Source organism: Leptosomus discolor, chromosome 1, assembly GCF_034619465.1.
Source record: "Leptosomus discolor isolate bLepDis1 chromosome 1, bLepDis1.hap2, whole genome shotgun sequence".
NCBI classification, from domain to species: domain Eukaryota; kingdom Metazoa; phylum Chordata; class Aves; order Leptosomiformes; family Leptosomidae; genus Leptosomus; species Leptosomus discolor.
Genome location: NC_141391.1, coordinates 4,442,986 through 4,461,634, shown reverse-complemented (window position 1 = coordinate 4,461,634; position 18,649 = coordinate 4,442,986).

Here is an 18,649-nt window from a genome sequence, read left to right as displayed (position 1 = left end):
GTTTCACAACAACTCAGCAAATTCAAACTTACTTGAAGTAATTCCTCAGAATAATTTACCAAGTCAACTGATTTTTGAATGTATATCCTTGAGACCTCCATTATTTTTTTATTAACTCATCTTAAATTAAATATATAATTAATTGCAGATAAAACCATGGTTCTTTGTAACTGGTTTATTGCAAATCAAATTAAAATGTCATACATCCTTAAACTGTTTCAAAAAAGGATTAGAAAGCTTTTAATTATCTTTACGCTTTCTTAAAACTCATTAAATAAGTATTCCCTCTGCTTTCCAAGGTGTAACATCATTACTTGATGTTCTCCTACAAAGTTTAAGTGTCTTTCAGGAAAATATGCTTTAGTCAACACCAGGTTTGGGGCTCAAAAGAGGAGAACCAGGGTGGAATTCACCAGTCTGTTATACATCCAGTCAAATCTAATGGTCTTTTTGGCCTTAAAGACTACGAATGTAAAATTGCCCCCTCTTTCTCCCCTCCCTTCTTCAAATCAGTAGTTAAAAGATAGAAATCCACACAAGCTATATCTTGTACTTTAATTACTAGTCTTATGTTTACACAGGAACCAAGTAGTTCAAAGTTGAACGTGCAATAATTAAAGTATTTCCAGATGTGTTCAGTGATCCTACTCTGTTTTTACAGCCTCCAGTTGTCATATATTTTTCTTTCAGCAGCTGTATTAGACACAAAAGTTAACAATTTTATTTTAAATTATGTTTTTTGAACAAGAAGTATTCCTGGATGTCAGAGCTGGTGTGACCAGTATCTTGATAATGAAAACTCTGATCCAGCAAAACACTTCAAGATGATCCTTTCAATATTTGAATCACTCCCTATTGACTGAAATCTCTAAAAACCCAACAAACAGAGTAGAGAATTCCACAGATAATGTGAACCACATTGTGGAATTAAAAATGGAGGGAAAAAACTTTTCCACTTAGATCTACTAAAGAAAGCGTTCTAGCTTTCCTTTTAAAACGGTGCTGGTTTCCCCTTTTTTCCCTAACAGGCTATATAATGTGATTATTTATCATGCTTGTGTTTTACATCACTAAGTGAATACTGAGGACTGTTGACTTCCAAACTTACTTTCAGATGAAACAGAAATAATGGCGTTATTGGCACACAAGTAAAATGTTCTTAGCACCAAAAAAAAAGTGAAAAGTGAAAATCTAATCTCCACCCTGGCAACGCCTGAGTGCTTCTGCCCATCCCAGCAGGAAAATTGCCAATTGAGCAAGCGGCAAAGATGATAGAAGAGGTTTCTCATGCAGAGAGATGCACTGTAAGCAAAGAAGCACAGCTGTAAAATCGTTAGGATGAATAAATTTGTGCACAACACACACACAAAAAAAAAAAAAACAACAAACAACAAACTACCCTACAAACTAAAAAGCTTAGCAGCAGCTAACAACCTGACAAACCTTTTTCATTTCCTGATTGGTTTTGATATGCCCTAATTAAAGTCCTCTCTGGCAACTTTCCATGAAATCAGAAGAGCTTAAGAGAGTCATCTCTCATGTTTTCAGGCTTCTGAGCCGTTCCCCTCCACACACACCTACCTCCACCCACTCAGGAGATTAATACAACAGTCCAGACAAGATGAAATGCAGTGCTCCTACAGTTTTATTTGATTTATTAAAAGGACAGAAGTAACCAAGTGGGAGGAAAATAGGTCAAATGTTGTAGATCCCTATGAAAAGCTAAAAGCATCACTCTTCATTTTCAACGTTTCTTTCAAATTGGTTTTCAAGAAGACATTAAGGTATGAGAGGGGGCTGGAGTTGAGGGGGGAAGCCTGGGTCATTTAAGGATGTTGATGAATGGAGGAAAAACCAAAAAGATGACTTTTCAACTACCAAGAGAGCATCCCACAGCCCAGAGGCATAGTAATGGTGCCACACTGTTGGCCAAGAGACAGGACAGTAGAGCAAGGCTAGCAGCAGCCATGTCCACATCTATGTGGCCATCTCAGGCTCCTCCATGAAGCTGTGTAAGACACTTTCCCACAAGGAACATTTTCCTCTGAGCATTAAAAGGGAGATAAGGAACTACTGAACAAGAAAAAGCTATTTTCCCTCTCCTCTGCATCTCTGGTTTCCGTGGGCCTCAGGCCTACCTCTCTGATTTGTCACCATGGCCCTTAATTCCATTTTTCTCCATAAATACGTCCATCTGTCTCATAAACCTCTCTTTGCTCTTTGCTTCAGTGGCCTTATTGGTTTTATTACTCCACCTATTATCACACACTGGTCCTCTAAGGAGTACATCCTTTTTCTTCCATGTGTAGACATTGCTGTTATCAATCCTGGGTCGTCCTGCAGGTAATATTGTCCTCTAATTGACTACCAGTGGAAAACAGCTGGGGACCACAAACAGCTACTGAGTGTGTATTTTGTGATTAGCGATAGCAGAGCGTCCTGTTTGGCTATGTTTAAGTCAGCTTTCATGCCTAGGAGAAAGGAGCAATGACATCTGGTGGTTAGACACTGCAGTCAAACCAGAAAGAAAGTTCAGATGGAAATAGAGAGTGATTTTCCCAGAGATTTCCTGGGAAATGACCTACCTAGTAATACAACAGCTTCTCCAAAACTTGGAGTCTTTAAATCACGAGTTGGTGTGTGTTGGTGACTTCAGGAAGTCACCGAAAGTAGACGCAAAAAAGTAATCCTGCAAAAAAATGATCATAAGTCTCCTCATAGCACCTTTGGTCTGGAATTGAGCTGGTCCTCCTGGCTCTGGGTCCCTGGGGCAGATGCTAAGGCACAGCCATTTCATCTGCCTTTCCTCCAGGCATAGCATTCAGCTTCTACACCTTCCCCCTGACTCGCATCCCACTGAGCCTATCTGCTCCTACTTTCACTCTTTAGAGGACACAATGACCAGCAAGCGAAAGAAAAAAAAATTTGGCGTGGGAATATTTTTGATTGTGTCATGTCACTTTTAGAAAGCACTAAAGATCTACAAACTTCACAAAACTACTGAAGGCTTCAGAGGATGCCGTCCCCCTGGGCCAGACCTTGTTGACGTTTTAGAGGTCAACCCGCATCTGTGTCTTCAGATTAGCTTTCTTGCCTGTGACAAAGGATAAACTTATCTTCAGAGCCTTACAGCCTCTCACAGCTAGTCACAGGTTCCTGTCCCATCAAGAAGCACATCCCTTCCTCCCATGTACAGTAGAGGAGGAAAACGTCCTCAAATTTATGAAGGTGATTTCACATCCAAAAGAATAAGAAAAATAACTTTAGGCTACATTAGCTCTTGCTAGGCAAGGCTTTTGCAAGAGCAGAATCCTATGATGAGGGACAACACACTACTGCCTGTCACATTGTCAAGCAACAAAAAAGAACCTCCTTTGAAACATGTCAGGTTAAACTGATTTCTCAAAATAATGAGGTTCTTCACCATATGGAAACAATTTTAATTCAAGAGACAGCTCTTTCACCAAGCTTATTGTTATGGTCTGTTACACTGGACTCACAGCCACGTGAGCATACCTTTCCTGTAAATTTATTTTGGCCCATCCATAGACATTCCTACAAAGAGATTCCAGGCAGTATTATGCTCATTCATGTGCTCGTCACATAAAGATTATCTTCACTTTCTCGGGAACAATACAAGGTAAAACCTTTGTCCTTTGTAATTTGGTACATGAACATAAAGCAACTGATGAATTAGATGGACTAAACCCATAGACCCATCCAGTTGCAAACAGTAATAATTCCTGATGGCATTCACAGCCCAAGGAAGAACATTTTCTGCCATATCGCTCAGCTGGTGCCAGGGCCATACCTGGTTATATCCACAATTTCTCTGTGACGATCTCTCAGGGATGTGGCACGCTCTTTGATCAGGGCACTGACTGTCTGATATTACTCTGATCTTGCAGTGAACAGGGAGTAAGTATAAAAACAACAGATAACACGAAATGGATATTTTACTCCCAAAGTGGATTTAATAAATTGAAATGACAACACTGTGTGTAAGTGAACATAGAAAATGGGGTTCATAACTTGACACACATACATTCAGGTTGGACACGTGAATATCTAAGAGATGTGCTACAAACTCAAGCAAAAATTATGAACTTGACACAGACGTTAATGGCTGATGTTCTTTGTGCTTTGTTATGCAGAAGGTGGGACTATATAATCATAGTGGTGTCTTTAAAAATCTATAAATACAGAGCTCCCCTTGTGATTAAATCGTCACACACCTCCATGAGGAGAGGGAGTTATTGTCTCCCCTTTATGGAGTGGGAAATTAGGCACAGCTTCACACCAGCCATAATTATCTTCTCCACCTATGGGTTCATAATGGCTCACTGCGTGGAAAAACTCCGCTGTGCGAGTAATTCATGAAAATGACCATGACTCATTTTTAACCTATCCCCACGACAAAATAGCCCAAAATGTGTAGTTGTAGACGTGCCCTTTCAGACGTCAGCGGGAAGGCTCCAGAGGTGGGGATGGAAAGACAGATGCCGTTCCAGGGTGTTTCCAGGGGGCTGGAGAAAGCAAGAGGTTCATTCTGCCTATGGACCCTCCACCGTGCTCTGAAGGATGTAGGAGATGGGCTCTCCCCTGAGCTGGGAAGACCATGGGAAGGGGAGGTAGCTCCTCGGCTACAAGCCTTGCAGGCCTTCAGCCCAAGGCGTGCTGAGAGGAGCGGTCCAAACATAAGGAGCTGCCTCTCATCACCAGAGAGAATTGCGAAGGGCTTTTGTGCTTCACACAGCCACTTCTAAAGAGGGGAATGCTAGCTATATAATTTGGATTTCGTGTGCCAGGCCTCTGCAGAGACTCTGGATTCGCATCAGAAATGCCTCATAGAAAGAAAGCCTGCAGGGAAGGGCTATTTTACTTGCTTTTGAATTTTAATAGCAGACTATTTTGTACTGTTACCAGGCGCCTGGAAAGCGTCTGGATTCTCTGGAGGAAAAGATCCCTGGGAGAAACACTGCATTTGTTTCTTGTGTAATGTTCTGTATGGGGACGGTGGTCTATAAATGTCAATATGCTCTAGTCCAGGAGTGACCAAAAGTAGTAACTGGGTTTGACATTACCCACGTTAAATGACATTGGCGACTGTAGTCCATTTATTGTGGGACAGACATGATTACCAGTGTATTATGGCAAAAAGAAGAATAAAGAGTTGGCATGGGACAAGAGGTCTTGGGATATCTGGAAGAGAGGTCTTGAGTTTCTGTGTTAGATTTGTGACAGAGAGGACTTCAGGCAAGAAGAAAGGAAATCTAGGGAATTACAGTATAAAGGGCTCTAAGCACGAGGGATTGAGCATTCTCTAACCGTCCTGACCTGGAAAGTCTCCAATGGGAACCTACCTGGGGGCAAGAACAACCCCCTGAGAACCCTGCTCCTACCTCCTTTTGCTGTGGGAAATATGGTCAGCCTCCAGAGTGGATCTCTCTTTTCTTCTGTGGAGGATCTCAGCATTGCTGCTGGAGGATCTGAATTAGAAGGAGCACAGAGGTTGGTTTCAGCTCTGCACATAGGTGTCTACATTAGCCATGTGCATGAGTTCCTGCTGAAGTACGTGAAGACCTAGTTAGGGCACTTGTGCAGCTAGAAAAGCAATTGAGCCATGCAGATGTTGGGGTCTGCTTCCATACAGGCTGAATTGCTCTCCAGCCTCCAAGGGGTGTATTGACTAGCAGCTCTATTTAGCTGCCCACACATATGGGTTCAGTGCATTTGAGATGCTCTGGTGCCCTACTCTGATCTCCAGTTGCTAACCTAGGAGTGCACAAATGTCTCATAGATTCTGTATCAGACCTATCAGCCCTCTTTCAGGTGTCCCAGGTACCCCATGGCCTCTGTATTGCACTGAGAACTTCCACCTAGGCAATGCAATGAGCCTTAAATCTCCATTGACTTAATGCAAACCATCTAGTAGCGGGCATCTAGCCTAAGCCAGGCCCCTGGGTTTCCCCCATCATCAGCGGAGGGAATGGTAAGAAGTTCACCTTGTCATTCAGTCACACAACTTTCTGCACCGCATCTTCTCCACCACAGCCACCACAGCATCCTCTCCACTATGGCCCGCGGTGGCCTCTACCCAGCCTTCACGCAGTCTGTGCACACTTGTCACCCAAATGAGTAACCTGTCTCAGGGATTTCTATCTCCAGCGTGTGTCGGTGGATGACAGCTCTCCTGCTGGAACATGGCCCCAGGGAGTGAGATAGCTGCTGGACTTCTGAAGTACCATTTTCTTTTCCTACCAACGCCCGCAAAGCAGCAAACGGCATCAGTCCTCGTATGATCAGGAGTACAAATAGTGAATATTAACAGAAATATTGTGGTCAAATTCTGCACTGCAACACCGACTCCCAGGAATTCAAGCGAGCCAGCCTAGCAAAGGGTCAACCTGAGCCTTTAACAATTGCAAAGCTTTTCGGTCTTCACTAAACAGCCTTATCTAATTAATCCTCATGTCCCCCATGGAAGACAGGGGAAAAAAATTATGGACCAGGAAATGAAAGCACAAAAAGGTTAAGTATAATGCTTCAGTCCACCTGGAAAATTATGATCAGACTCAGTACTAGATCTCTGGACCACTTGACTCCAGGCCAGTACCTAATCCATCCTTAGCTGCAAGCCTTTCGTCCTGGTGGCACAGGAAAAAACACATTGCTTCTGGGCTTATGTGAGTTTTGCTGCTTGCTAGAGGACTGCAGCCTCCAGGGTTGTCTAAGCACCTTTTGCCAAAACTGAATTGTAATGTGGCTTATGCAGTTTTGCTTGATTTACTTTGTTCCTTTGATGTGCAAGGATTTAGTGACATGCTTAGCAATACGGTAGCATGAGACACATTGCATAAAATCAAATCACTGCTGGGGCAGATGCTTCCAGATTTAAAAGCTCGATTGATACTACAGACACGTAGCTACCTAACTGCAGGCTGTTCCTCCTGAGACTCAGCCTGTGGGGGCTTCTCAGGACCCCTCTTAGTCCCAAAACTGCAGTAACAAGGCTTAGAAGTCATCCTTTGAACCTCAAGGTGAACGTTTTAGGTCAGCAGTAGCTGATCTATAACATCCAGGCTGTACCAGTGTCTCTAAAGGTCTGCCTTCAGCTCTGATTTATCAGCAAGCATCACCCTTCTCCCCTCCCTTCACCACTCTGCCAGCTGTGGACATGGCCAGGGTGACCTAGATACTTGTCACCTCTAGGATGGGTTTTACCTTGATTCACAGTTTCTAAAACAGGACATGAAACAGATGGACAGATCCTAGCTAGTTCACATAGGAACTGCTTCACGCTCTGCGATATGTCAAGCAAAGTTCAAGGTCCTCTGCTGGTGATGGACCAGCTCCCAAAAAAAGCCAGGCTCTCCCTGTGACCCATCAGCCACCACCTGAGCCATGTCTCCTAGGGATGGGGCAGCTCCCATTTGAGGATGAAGCATGTGACATCGGGGGAAAAGCATAATCAGTGACTTCAGTGGGAAAGAGGCACCTGCGTGGTTGTTTATGAATATTCCACCTACCTATAGCTGCAGGAGCTTAAACATCTTTCTCAGTCTGCTATGCCATTCCATCCTCTCCTCTCCTCTCCTCTCCTCTCCTCTCCTCTCCTCTCCTCTCCTCTCCTCTCCTCTCCTCTCCTCTCCTCTCCTCTCCTCTCCTCTCCTCTCCTCTCCTCTCTCCTCTCCTCTCCTCTCCTCTCCTCTCCTCTCCTCTCCTCTCCTCTCCTCTCCTCTCCTCTCCTCTCCTCTCCTCTCCTCTCCTCTCCTCTCCTCTCCTCTCCTCTCCTCTCCTCTCCTCTCCTCTCCTCTCCCCTCCCCTCCCCTCCCCTCCTCTCCCCTCCCCTCCCCTCCCCTCCCCTCTCCATCCATACCCTACCCTATCCTACCCTACCCTGGCCTATTATTTCATGGGATTCAGGTGGACACACACTGGGCTCCTCAGGACACACAGCAAACTATCTCTGAGCTCCTCCTTCCCAGGGATGGGATTCATCTCACCTGGGTGTCAGCAATTACTCTAAGTGACTCATCTAAGCTTTCCCTTCATGCCATCTGAGAGACACAAGCTTCTTTTGACGCCTCCTAACTCCTATTTTAGCTATTAATTTTGAGAAGAGCGGAACTATTTGGTGGAGTTATCTACCTGCCTGTTTCATCATATGGGGATCCTATAGTGACAGCTTAGTTTGACTGCTAATATTTAGATTGCTGCAATGAACTGGGAAGCATCATCCCCTAGAAACCTCCATCTCCACCACCAGGAACAGGTAGAGCATGACACCAAAGAAACAATATCATCTTCTCTCCTTCATCCAGCTGTGGGCTGGAGACCAAGTGATCAGAAATGAAAATGCTGTCTGTTTTCGTTTTCCATCATAATGTACTACAACAGCTCTTCAGGGCTGTGATCCTCCACAGTTCAAGTCAACAGGAGCAGAGGGCCAAGGACTGATGCTGAAGAGCTACCAGTATCTGTACGTTATCGCTGCCTTTGAGAGTAAAAATTATACTGCAGGGAAAACAAAGGCAACAGCCACAGTCTCCATAACAAACAATGTGGAAGCTTCTTCTAGTCACTGACAAGAAGCTTGAAACACATTTTCTAGTTTTGCAATACCTGAAAGTTTCAAATGGTTTCAGCATCTCCTCTGCTCTGGTTTTGACAAGGGCAAAATCCTGGACCATGCCCAAGAGCTGCAGGCACCGAAGATTGCTGTTGGGGATTTAGGTTTGAGAATTTTGTAATGAAAACCCTCCTTGTGAAATATTGTCCCAGAATCTCCTATGAAACTATGAATAAATCACACAGAGTGTCTCCTAAAGTGTCCTGGCCTCTCCTAAGAGCATAGATCACATCCTCCCCACAGACTACCTTTGTACAGACCAAAGACCTGGTTCAGTTAATAATCCAACAAGGTCCATGCGCTCATGCAGAGCTCCCTGCTAGACCACAGCCTGAATCAGTCCCCTTCATAGCACCCCAGGTACAGAAATCACCCCTTTCATTGACTCACGTGTCAAAACCCCTAGCCTTTTCTTCCTTGTTATCTGCACGTGGTAAAGGTATTCCCAATAACAGAATAATTTATAATTAAATAATTATTTTTTAAAAAATCCCCTGTTCTACCCCTTATCTAACTCTCTCAATTATCTGGCCTATATTCCACCGAGAAGAGTAATTACTGCACACACTAAAATCTATCCATCCATCCATCCATCCTGTCTAAAGTATTTATGCTCATATTTCAGTGCCAATTCCCAACTATCACAGAAATCCTCCCCCCAGGAGCCACCTATTCCTTGGGAGCTCAGCTCTGTGTCTGCAAATGTTGCATAGGAGCAGGTTGTACAGGGCTGGAGGGTATTCCAGATGCCTGTATGTGTGAGTGTTCCTCTTGGATTAAATGAGGTGGGTAGTGTCCATCTTTCTTTGGAGAGCACAAGCCTAGTTTAAAACAAACGGCATCGAGTAGGTGTGAAAGAAATTCTTAAAAATAGGATGGGGATGATGGGGGTGATGAAGCACAAAAACGCACACAAGTAGCTCCACACAAAAAGTTGTTGCTTAAATATCGTGTTTGTACATAAACTGCCAGATAAATAAGGAGATAAAGAGTTGTTAAAAGTCGTCAGGATGATTTGGGGCACCCAGCAGGCTGCCCCAGCCATGAACAGCCTGGTACAGAAGCAGTGACCCGCCCTGGGTTCAGAGCAGTCTTTGGTGTGATGTTATGAGACCTCTGCTGTCATCTAGTGACGAAAGAGAAGAAGTAGCCGCAAAAAAAAACCCGAAAATCTTGGGATGAAAGAAATGTCAGTGCAGGGGAAGCCGAGAACTGTGTGTTTTGAACACCTGGAGCTCACGAGCAGCAGTGAGGTCTCACCTGTACACGCAGAGCCAGTTGAGATGTTTTTCAAGATATTCCCCCCTGCACTGCAGGGTTGCTCTAACTCCTCAAGCATCGCCTACAGCCGACATACCTCAAATGGGTACAAGCCTCCTAACTATTGAGGCTTCACCATCTGAAATTGCCACCATAGGCACTCCTGTGAGCGTGCACTTAAGTTATTTCAGATGTCTGCTTCAGGGTAGGACACCTTGCTCCCTAGAGGAGCTTATTTGTCTCCATTATCTATAAAGGGAATGTGAACAACAGCTCAGACATAGACACCTACAGGCAGCACTCTAGAGTTAGGTGAGATGGCTGCTGTCCCTTAACTGGAAGGGGACACTCACCTGGACAACAGGTCGGAATTTCTCCTGAAACCTTATTACCCCTATCCTCATTTTTCCTGATTTTGCAGGGGGAAAGCTCAAACTGACCATCCCGCAGAGCAGCTGACCATGAGGCGGCTTCTTCCTTCACATGGAGCAAGGAGCTCCTCCAGCCTTTTGGGGACATGTCCTGTATGGGGACATGTCCCCTATGGGGACGTGGTGGAGGCAGCAAAGAGCATCCTTGGCAGCTGGGAGAGGTTGAAGGCAGCAGAAACTATCTGGAGTGAAATGAGGCATGAGAAAAACAAGAGCTGATGGTGCGTGCACAGAACAAGACATCAGAAGGTCAGAATTCAAATCCCATGTGTGACCTTGACCTTTTGTGTGATTTAGGACAAGTCATTTCACCAGTGTAGCCCAGTAGCACAACAGGACACTGGTTTCCCATGGGAACTCTCCAAAGGTATTAAAGTTTGGTGGCATAAAACACCACAGTGATGCTGGGCGCAGCAGCCTGCAGATACTCCAATTTCAAAGAAAATTTGGGTTTCACCCACAAAGAGCTGGTTTCCTCCCCCTAATTTTTAAATACTATTAGCGCACAGTGGTTAGAAAAGCTTAGTTTTTCTCTTGTCAGCAGGGCTGAAGCAACTGAATTTGAATTTTGCCTTTGTTCGCCTTTCCCTCACATTATTCTTCAGCAATGTTGCAACAGAAACACTACCAACGCTGTCCCGCTCTGCTGGTAACAGGCCCTCGGTTCCTTCTGTATCTCTATGAATCACTTCATTAGGTTCACAGACCTGCCAAAGGATATTTCAGAGATTTCCTTTTAAGTCTTGAAAATAAAATATTAAGCACAATCAATCATTTCTTCTGACAGCTTCTTTGTCTATGAACTATTTCCATTCATTAGAAACCATCTATTTAAAGGCCGCAGTGCATGGGAGACGGGTAGGTATTAAAAACCAAAAAAGACACTTCTTGATCCTAATGCCAAAGCATGGTCTAATTTTCTTGGTTTTCCTGCTAGAGTCACATATTTGAGGCACAGCCATGCCTTGAATAAGGCAGGAGCATTACGGATGCTCAACAAGGTCCCAGCATCTAGGGCACCACACTAAGGGCAAAGACTCAGCTTTCACAGCAGGCAAGTTTTCTCTCACACAATTGGCAAGCAAAGCTTGACAACAAGCCCTGAAATGATTGAGAAACCCCTTTCTGCACCTGCTGAGGTCCTAATGTGACCTCTGAAAAAGATGAGTTCATGCCAGGAGCTTAAACTTCAGGGGCTCTGAGGAGCATGAAGCTCCTCAAGACTAGCCAATGCTGGGGACCAAGTTGGGCATCCAGTAGTGACATAGGTTCATGTATCCAAACAAATTCCTCCTGCTACTCTAGAAAGTAGCAGAAAAGCAGCTTCCATGACTATGTTTTAAGGATAAGTGGGATATTTCTGAGCAGGATTAAGGGCTCCTATGCTGTCCTGCTGGTAAAATTGAGGGTGGTAGCAGGGCCAAGGTCTCAGCTTGCCTTGTTCTTTACGCTCCTCCTCAGCAAGGACAATCCTCCTCACAAAATCTCCCTGTTGAGAAAGGATTTTCTTACAGCTGAAGGGATGCTGCAAGAGTTGGCAATGCACCCCACATCGCCTTGGAAGGGGCTGAAGGGCCCCCCAACCCAAAATGGTTAATGTCTGCACTGAGAAGTGGAAAGACATAGTCGTGGTAAACAAAGGCAACATTTCACAGCGGCGCATGGCACACGCAGCTCACCTCAGGTAAATATACCACGGCTGAATAATAAAAAGCACCCTGGTTGCTTGAAGCGGAGGCTGTCATGGAAACCCTGGCAGCGAGCGGCATCGTTTATAGGAATCGCTTAAGAGCAATAGAAAAAAGGGCACCGTTTCTTGGGAGGTGGCAGCATTCAGAGATTAAACACGCTGAAGTTTGGGCTAAGGAACTCTTCAGCAGGTTGCCCATCCAGCCCGGGACATCTCAGAGTCTTCCAGCATCTTTCCTGCAAACTGGAGTGGATTTTCACCTGTAGACCTGTTGAAAGGGTATGAGCCCTTCCGGACAATAAACATCCTCATGTGTTATTACTTAAGCTACGATGGGGGAGACATTTTGTAACCACAGAAGGTGGTTGTTGAGGATATCCACCATGAGGTTTGGAAGTGAACATGAAGGAAAAGCGGTGGAAGGGCTCTGCACACACCACCCTCCCTCCAAAACGTGGTCCAGAAAGTCATGGCCAGTGCTGCATCCTCACCAGACCACCATCCCTCAGTGGTGAAGGCTCAGGGCAGCTCCATGCTCTCTGTTTGATCTGAATTAACGCTAATCCCCTTTTTCCAAACCTGGTTTTATCCCCTCCTCATTGAAAGATCGCAAACCAGGACTCACTTTGCTCCACCAGCTCACCGGCATGCAAGCACCCTCCTCCTGGCGTTCGGTGCTGGGGTTTATGTCTTAATTGGCATCGCCCAAACCACTTCAGCATGAGGGTAGACAACCCAATAAACACAAGAACCTGCTTTCCCTTCGGTGCCTTTTTCACCACGCTTCCCCTTCCAGGCAGCCTGAGCTGTTTTATCACTTTCTCAAAAGGAAAGCGCTGACGAGTCCCCAAACCTCACAGCAGCAGGGCGCTGGAGATAAGGCAGGGAAAATATTTCACTCGCAAGGAAACTATGCTCATCTCGTGCTAACGTCCCCATCCTCTGGAATCCAAGGCAATAATTACAGCAATTTGTAGATAATTATTTGTTAATTAAAAACAGGCTTGCTGGGAACAGTTACCAATTTCCTCCGCTGGCTGCATAGGGCTGCGCAAAGAGACACTGGGGGATCGATGGTTCCGTAAAATCGTTTTCTTGTTCAGTTCAAAAAAAAAACCAACCCTGGTGGGTCGTCTCCCCCCTCTCCCCACATCCTGGCAGGTCTGATTCATTCTCCTAAGACACCGCGGAGAGATCCGTGCCTGGTTTTCCCTTGGTGATTTCCATTGAAGGTGACTGCCGCATCCCCACACTGCAGCCCGTTTCGCCAGCTAATTCAACAACCGTGTGCTCACACAGACTCATTTCCAACCACCTTTAAACTAGTAGCTCTTAAAGAAGGAGTTGTGACCCCAAGCTGAGGTCATGGGCCTGAGAAAAGCTCACCTCCATCCCATGTTTATATTAACAGTGATAAATGAACAGTGTGTAGACGGAGTTACAGCTGGGAACAAGCTGAAGCTGCTGGTTTAAATAGTGCTGCTGGGGGCAATTATTCTGCCCTAGGTTGGGCAGTCTGTGGTTCTTGGTAGCTTCCCAGGCATAGTTTCCATGCCAGCTGTGAGAAGAAGCAATGACAGGATTTCAGATGTCCCCCACTAAATACGGCATCCATAAGGAGTGTGTCTCAGGATGACGGCCTCTGTGATGTACCAGGATTTTTTGTCTTCTGAGTCCTCTGTCCCTGTTTCTCCTGTGAAGCACACCTTCTCCTGGGCCCACCATGATCCACCAACCCACCGACCTGGTCCAGGGTCCCCGACAGCTCCAGAACCAAGGAGGAATTATTTAGCCCTGGAAGCAGGAAAGGCACATTGCTCCTGCTCTAGTGCTGGGCTGAGCTGGCTCTGGGCAGTCACTTCAGATGTCCCTTCTTCTGTGGCACTGAAGAAACAGCTCATGAAGACCTACAGTTGGCTGTGTGGGTTATACACCAAAACAGTACCAGTAGCACCAGTATAAACCCTCACAGAAAAGCAAGTCCATGGTGGAGTATGGTGAGAAGAGAAAGTGAGTAGCCTCCTCCTCCTGGCTGTAGCAGAGCAGCTCAGAGCCATGGTGACAGGGATGGGACCAAGGAATAACATGGCTGTTTTGTCATCGTGCCCAGAAACACATTGTTCCCATCCCCCTCAGCAAAACAGTGGTGTCAATGAGAACAAACCAGTGATAATGGGGAGGGGAAACAAATTAGACTGTCAATATCCTCTTCATGGAAATAATCTCACAGGTTGTTAGTCACACAGAGCTGGCTTCGCCCCTCTAATTTTCTCCTGTACGTGGGCTTTCGTGTTCCCCTCATCACCTTAGCGGCTGAGTGCCTGCATCATGTGCAGAGGAATCACAATTAAGCAAAGTGGCTGGATGTCATGATATATGGGACTACATCTCTGCTTCAGCAGCACAGAAAGCTAGCGAAGAGCTGAGATTAAACACCAGGTTAATTAGTACATTTAATTAGCTCCCAGTTATTAAATCCTTTCAACCCTTAGATAAAACGCTCAAAGTACAAAACATTCCTTAGAAATGCTATTATTTATTCCCCTCTTCTCTCTCCAGGTGGGTGCAGGGCTGGGAAGCTCTAGCTTTTCTCCTTCAGCTTCATGCAAGAGTCCATCCGAGCCTCAACGGCCTGGCGTCAGTCCCTGAGATTACCCTCGAATTTGCAAGCCTGCCAATTTGCAGATTCACAGTTCTGAGAGGGGAAGGGGCATTACCCTGCTAACATGGGCGACACTAGGAGGAAAAGGAACAGTGCTGGAAAAAAGCACGGAGCACCATCTCCTCTTAACTCTGAGACGGAAACAGATTCTCAGAGGTTTGCTGTGGACTTAGTCACCCAGAAGCGTGTCCCTTTCCATGGCGCCCTCCTCTGTAGCTGCAGCAGACAGGCATGGCAGCCCTGTGGGAAAAAAAGAGCAGAAATAGGTAGAGGAATTTCTCATGGAGGCCTTGGAGCATTGCCAATCACCGTGCCAGCTAGATGGAGGGGCAGAACAAGCTCCTTCAGGCTCCTGCTGGCAAGGTCTCCCACATTCACCCCCTTGAATGATTTTCCTGTGGTTTCCGTCTTCATCCTAACAGCCCGTGGATGTATCTCTGCTCTGAAGTCCTGGAGCAGCTACCAGTCTTCTCCAAGTGCATGGTGGTCCCATGCCAAGCCACCACACAGAGCTGCTAAGATCCATGGCATCAGTTGAGCTTGAGAGAGCCCATGGCAGCCCTGCCAGGGGCTGTTCTGGCAGGGGATTTATTTACGGCGGAGGAATGCAGTTTCTGAGACAACCTTGGAGACCTACCCAAAGCGTTTATAACTTGGGTAATGTGAGGCCCTAAACAACACAGGTGCAACAAGCTCAGGCTCTAGGCAGACTGGAGACCTCATTCCTGTAAAGTCAAATCCGTATGCTGTTCTCATAGTTCCCTGGAAAACCAATGTTTGGGTTTAAGGAAGGGGGATTCAGCATTTTCAGCACCAAGCCTTCTCTTCCCTAGTTGTGACGGTGGGCAAGGAATTCAGGTCCTCCTGATGCTGGTGACATAAACCCATAGGCTGAGAATTAATGGGAACAAAGGGCTACGTTGGATACGGCTTAAGGGAGATAGTTTAGGAAAAAACAGCAGTACAGGATTAAGCTGAGGGATATTCCTCGTTGCACCATGAAAGATATCACACAACAATGACTTGCCCAGTACCTGTTTGTGATTCTAATAACCTTAAATTATTAGAAAGGAGAAAGCAAAGGCTGGGATAAGATGCTGTTGCTCAGCAAACCAACATTTGGAGAACAAGAATGCGGCTTTCTGGAAGATAATGTTCTCTCTTTTTTCCCCTGCACAGTTTCAAAAGAAAGGTATTTAATCCTTCTATAAATAAGTATGAATGTATTTGCTTCTAGAGTCTACAAAATATGTCTGCAACAAAGCAATGTGGAGACATTTGGGAATGAAGTAGCTAATTTGATACTCATAAGAAACCATAACCACAGCCTAGGACTGTATCTCAGAGGACTGGGCTGACCTTTCAGCAGCTGATGATAGCTCTGAAATGGCTTCTCATCACTGAAAGCCCAATCTAACATCAGTTAAAATAAATTAAAAGCTATCACTGGCTTCTGCAGATATTGGATTAGGCCATATAAAACCCACTTGAATGCTGGGAACCCAAGGAAATTATCATGGTAAATCTAAATTCTAGTGAAGCCTTACAGGCTTTAAAACATCTCTCTGCAGACCCATTAAGAACGGGTTTCTACTCAGCTCATGAATAATTCACCTTTCTTTTTCTTCTGATAGATGACAAGCACCACCACGATGAAGCCTAAGTCCAGCACAAAGCCCAGCGTTCTAGCCACCTTCTGGCTCACAGCAGATCCAGAGCATGTTTCTGTTGGAAGAGCAGTCCAGAGGGTAAAGGTCCCTGTCCGTCACACTCTGAGTCCTCCTCCATTTGTAGCTGCAATATTTCTCCCTTGAAGCCACTGCAGCCTGTTCCAATACTCAGCAACTGCCCATCCCACCTCTGTGCAGGCCACATTGAAACCCACCTCACTGGCACAGGAACAGATCTCCTCCTGGGCCCAGATGAACCTGTCCAGGTACCTCGCCCTGCTGAGTGCCATTCGTGTGGTGACACTCCTGTTTTCGCTGCAGCAGGAAATGCTCTGGGTGGAGCCACATGGGATGAGGTCAGGATGGATATCTTGCTGCTGCTTTCCCTTGTCCCTGAATATCCAGGATCTCTGCTCACCTGTAGGGTCTGTATGAAGAGCCATATTGCTCCTCACCCCTGTCATCACGGCTAGAGTCACAAATCAGGAGGTTTTGAACACAGGATTCCCCAGAGAGGCCGTTGTTGCTCAGGTGGGGGAAAAAAAAAAAGTTTCAAGAGAGAGCTAGACTGCTAGCAACCACATCTCAGGTCAAAATGGGAACTTCTCAGCAAAGCTCTGAGTGGAGGAACTTGAAGAAGTTCCCAAACACTAAGGGGACTGGACAGTCCATCACTGCAGATCCACTCAGTACCAGAACTGGGCAACATCGCTGGTAACCAGGCAGGAAAGGGTTCCATTTCTGCCTTTCATTAGCACCTTTTCTGGAGGAAGGGTTTCATCACCAGATACCACAAATGACCACTATCAGAGCAGTCAACAAAGCAGCTCAGATCCCACTGTGCAACTCCCAGGGCTTCATCCTTGGGGTGTTATCTCTAGGCTGGCTCCTTCCTGGGACCCAGGCGTGCTCTCAGAGGACTGTGAATACAGCCTAGCCCCAGCAGAGCAAGGTTAGAGCACCTCTGAGCATTGTGTTTACTCACCCACCAGCCTGGGCAAAGGGTGGCACCACAAAGCTGGCCTCATCCTGAAACCTAAAGTCAGCCAGACCAAGTCATGTGTTACACTCTGACAGAAGGGTCTTCCCTTTTCTTCATCTGCTGGGAAACATAAAGAAAAATTTGAAGGACATGGTAAGAAGCAGGTTTTACATCTGCTTTGGTTTTGTTTTCAGTGAAGGGCTCAGAAAAAAAAACCTGGAAGTTGAAACAGAAAGAATGAAATATCTAAACTAGTGGTTTGCTTAGGGAAAATCAATCTTATTTATTAGAAGGAATGTGTTAACCGTTGTATCTTATTCCATTGGAAAGTTGCTGCTGTGAAAGAAAGAAATACAAATCCTTTACTTTGAAATAAAGACAAACATGCTTCATTTCAGGTTACCAAGATATCACTGAAAAAAAGGCCAGCACTTTCTCATCACAGTGTCCCCATTCCTACATCTAAGGCACAGCAGGATGTTGACTATCTTGTGCATCTAAGTTTCAAACTAGGACCTTTAAGGACACCAAAGGGCATCCGCTGATGCAGCGAGACTTCATAACTGTGGGGAGTCTGTCAGATTGGAGAACTGCATATTATCCACAGGTTAACACGGATTTATCTGCCTCACTCTTCTTTCTTTTGGGAGGACATACTCATGCCCTGTGCGCATAGTCCTTTATCTGCCCAGAAGGCACTGCGCCAAGCTTCAAGTAGAAGGTATAAGTTGATCTCCTGGCAATGTAGTCAAAAGGATGCTGGACTTTCTGGGGGTGCTCAGGACTCCAGATCAGAGGTCCAGGGACAGTGGACACCATTGCTGATGAAAGCCCTCACTGAAAGACCCCTTGAAATCAGAAAGAAATGCCACTGCAGGGAAATACATCTCCAGGGCTCTCAGAAGGAGAGAGAGGAGATTTCCACATGTCCGGGCCTGAGGGAAGAGTTTTTCTGTAGCAGCACCCCCAACTCCAAACCATGCGGACAAACCCAGTTCGTGTCATCACACACCAGACAGATGACAGTCATGTTGGAGGAGGCAAGATTTGATTTCTTGCTTCGTACCACTCCCACCCTGTTCCTTGTCTTTCCTAGGAGCCCCACTCCCTGGCCAGATCTGGAGGACCTGAGGCTAAAAGCCTCAAAAATCAGATGGGAACGAGCACAGGTTCACTTCAAAAGCAGAACTGTGTGGAGCTGTTCCCCCTCCACCCACTAGAAAGGACGAAGTGAAGGAACGGAAAGATGCAGAGGGTGTGGGTGAGGAGTTTCCATGTGAAGACAGTCTGGAGCTAAAGTACCACACTGAAACATCCACAGA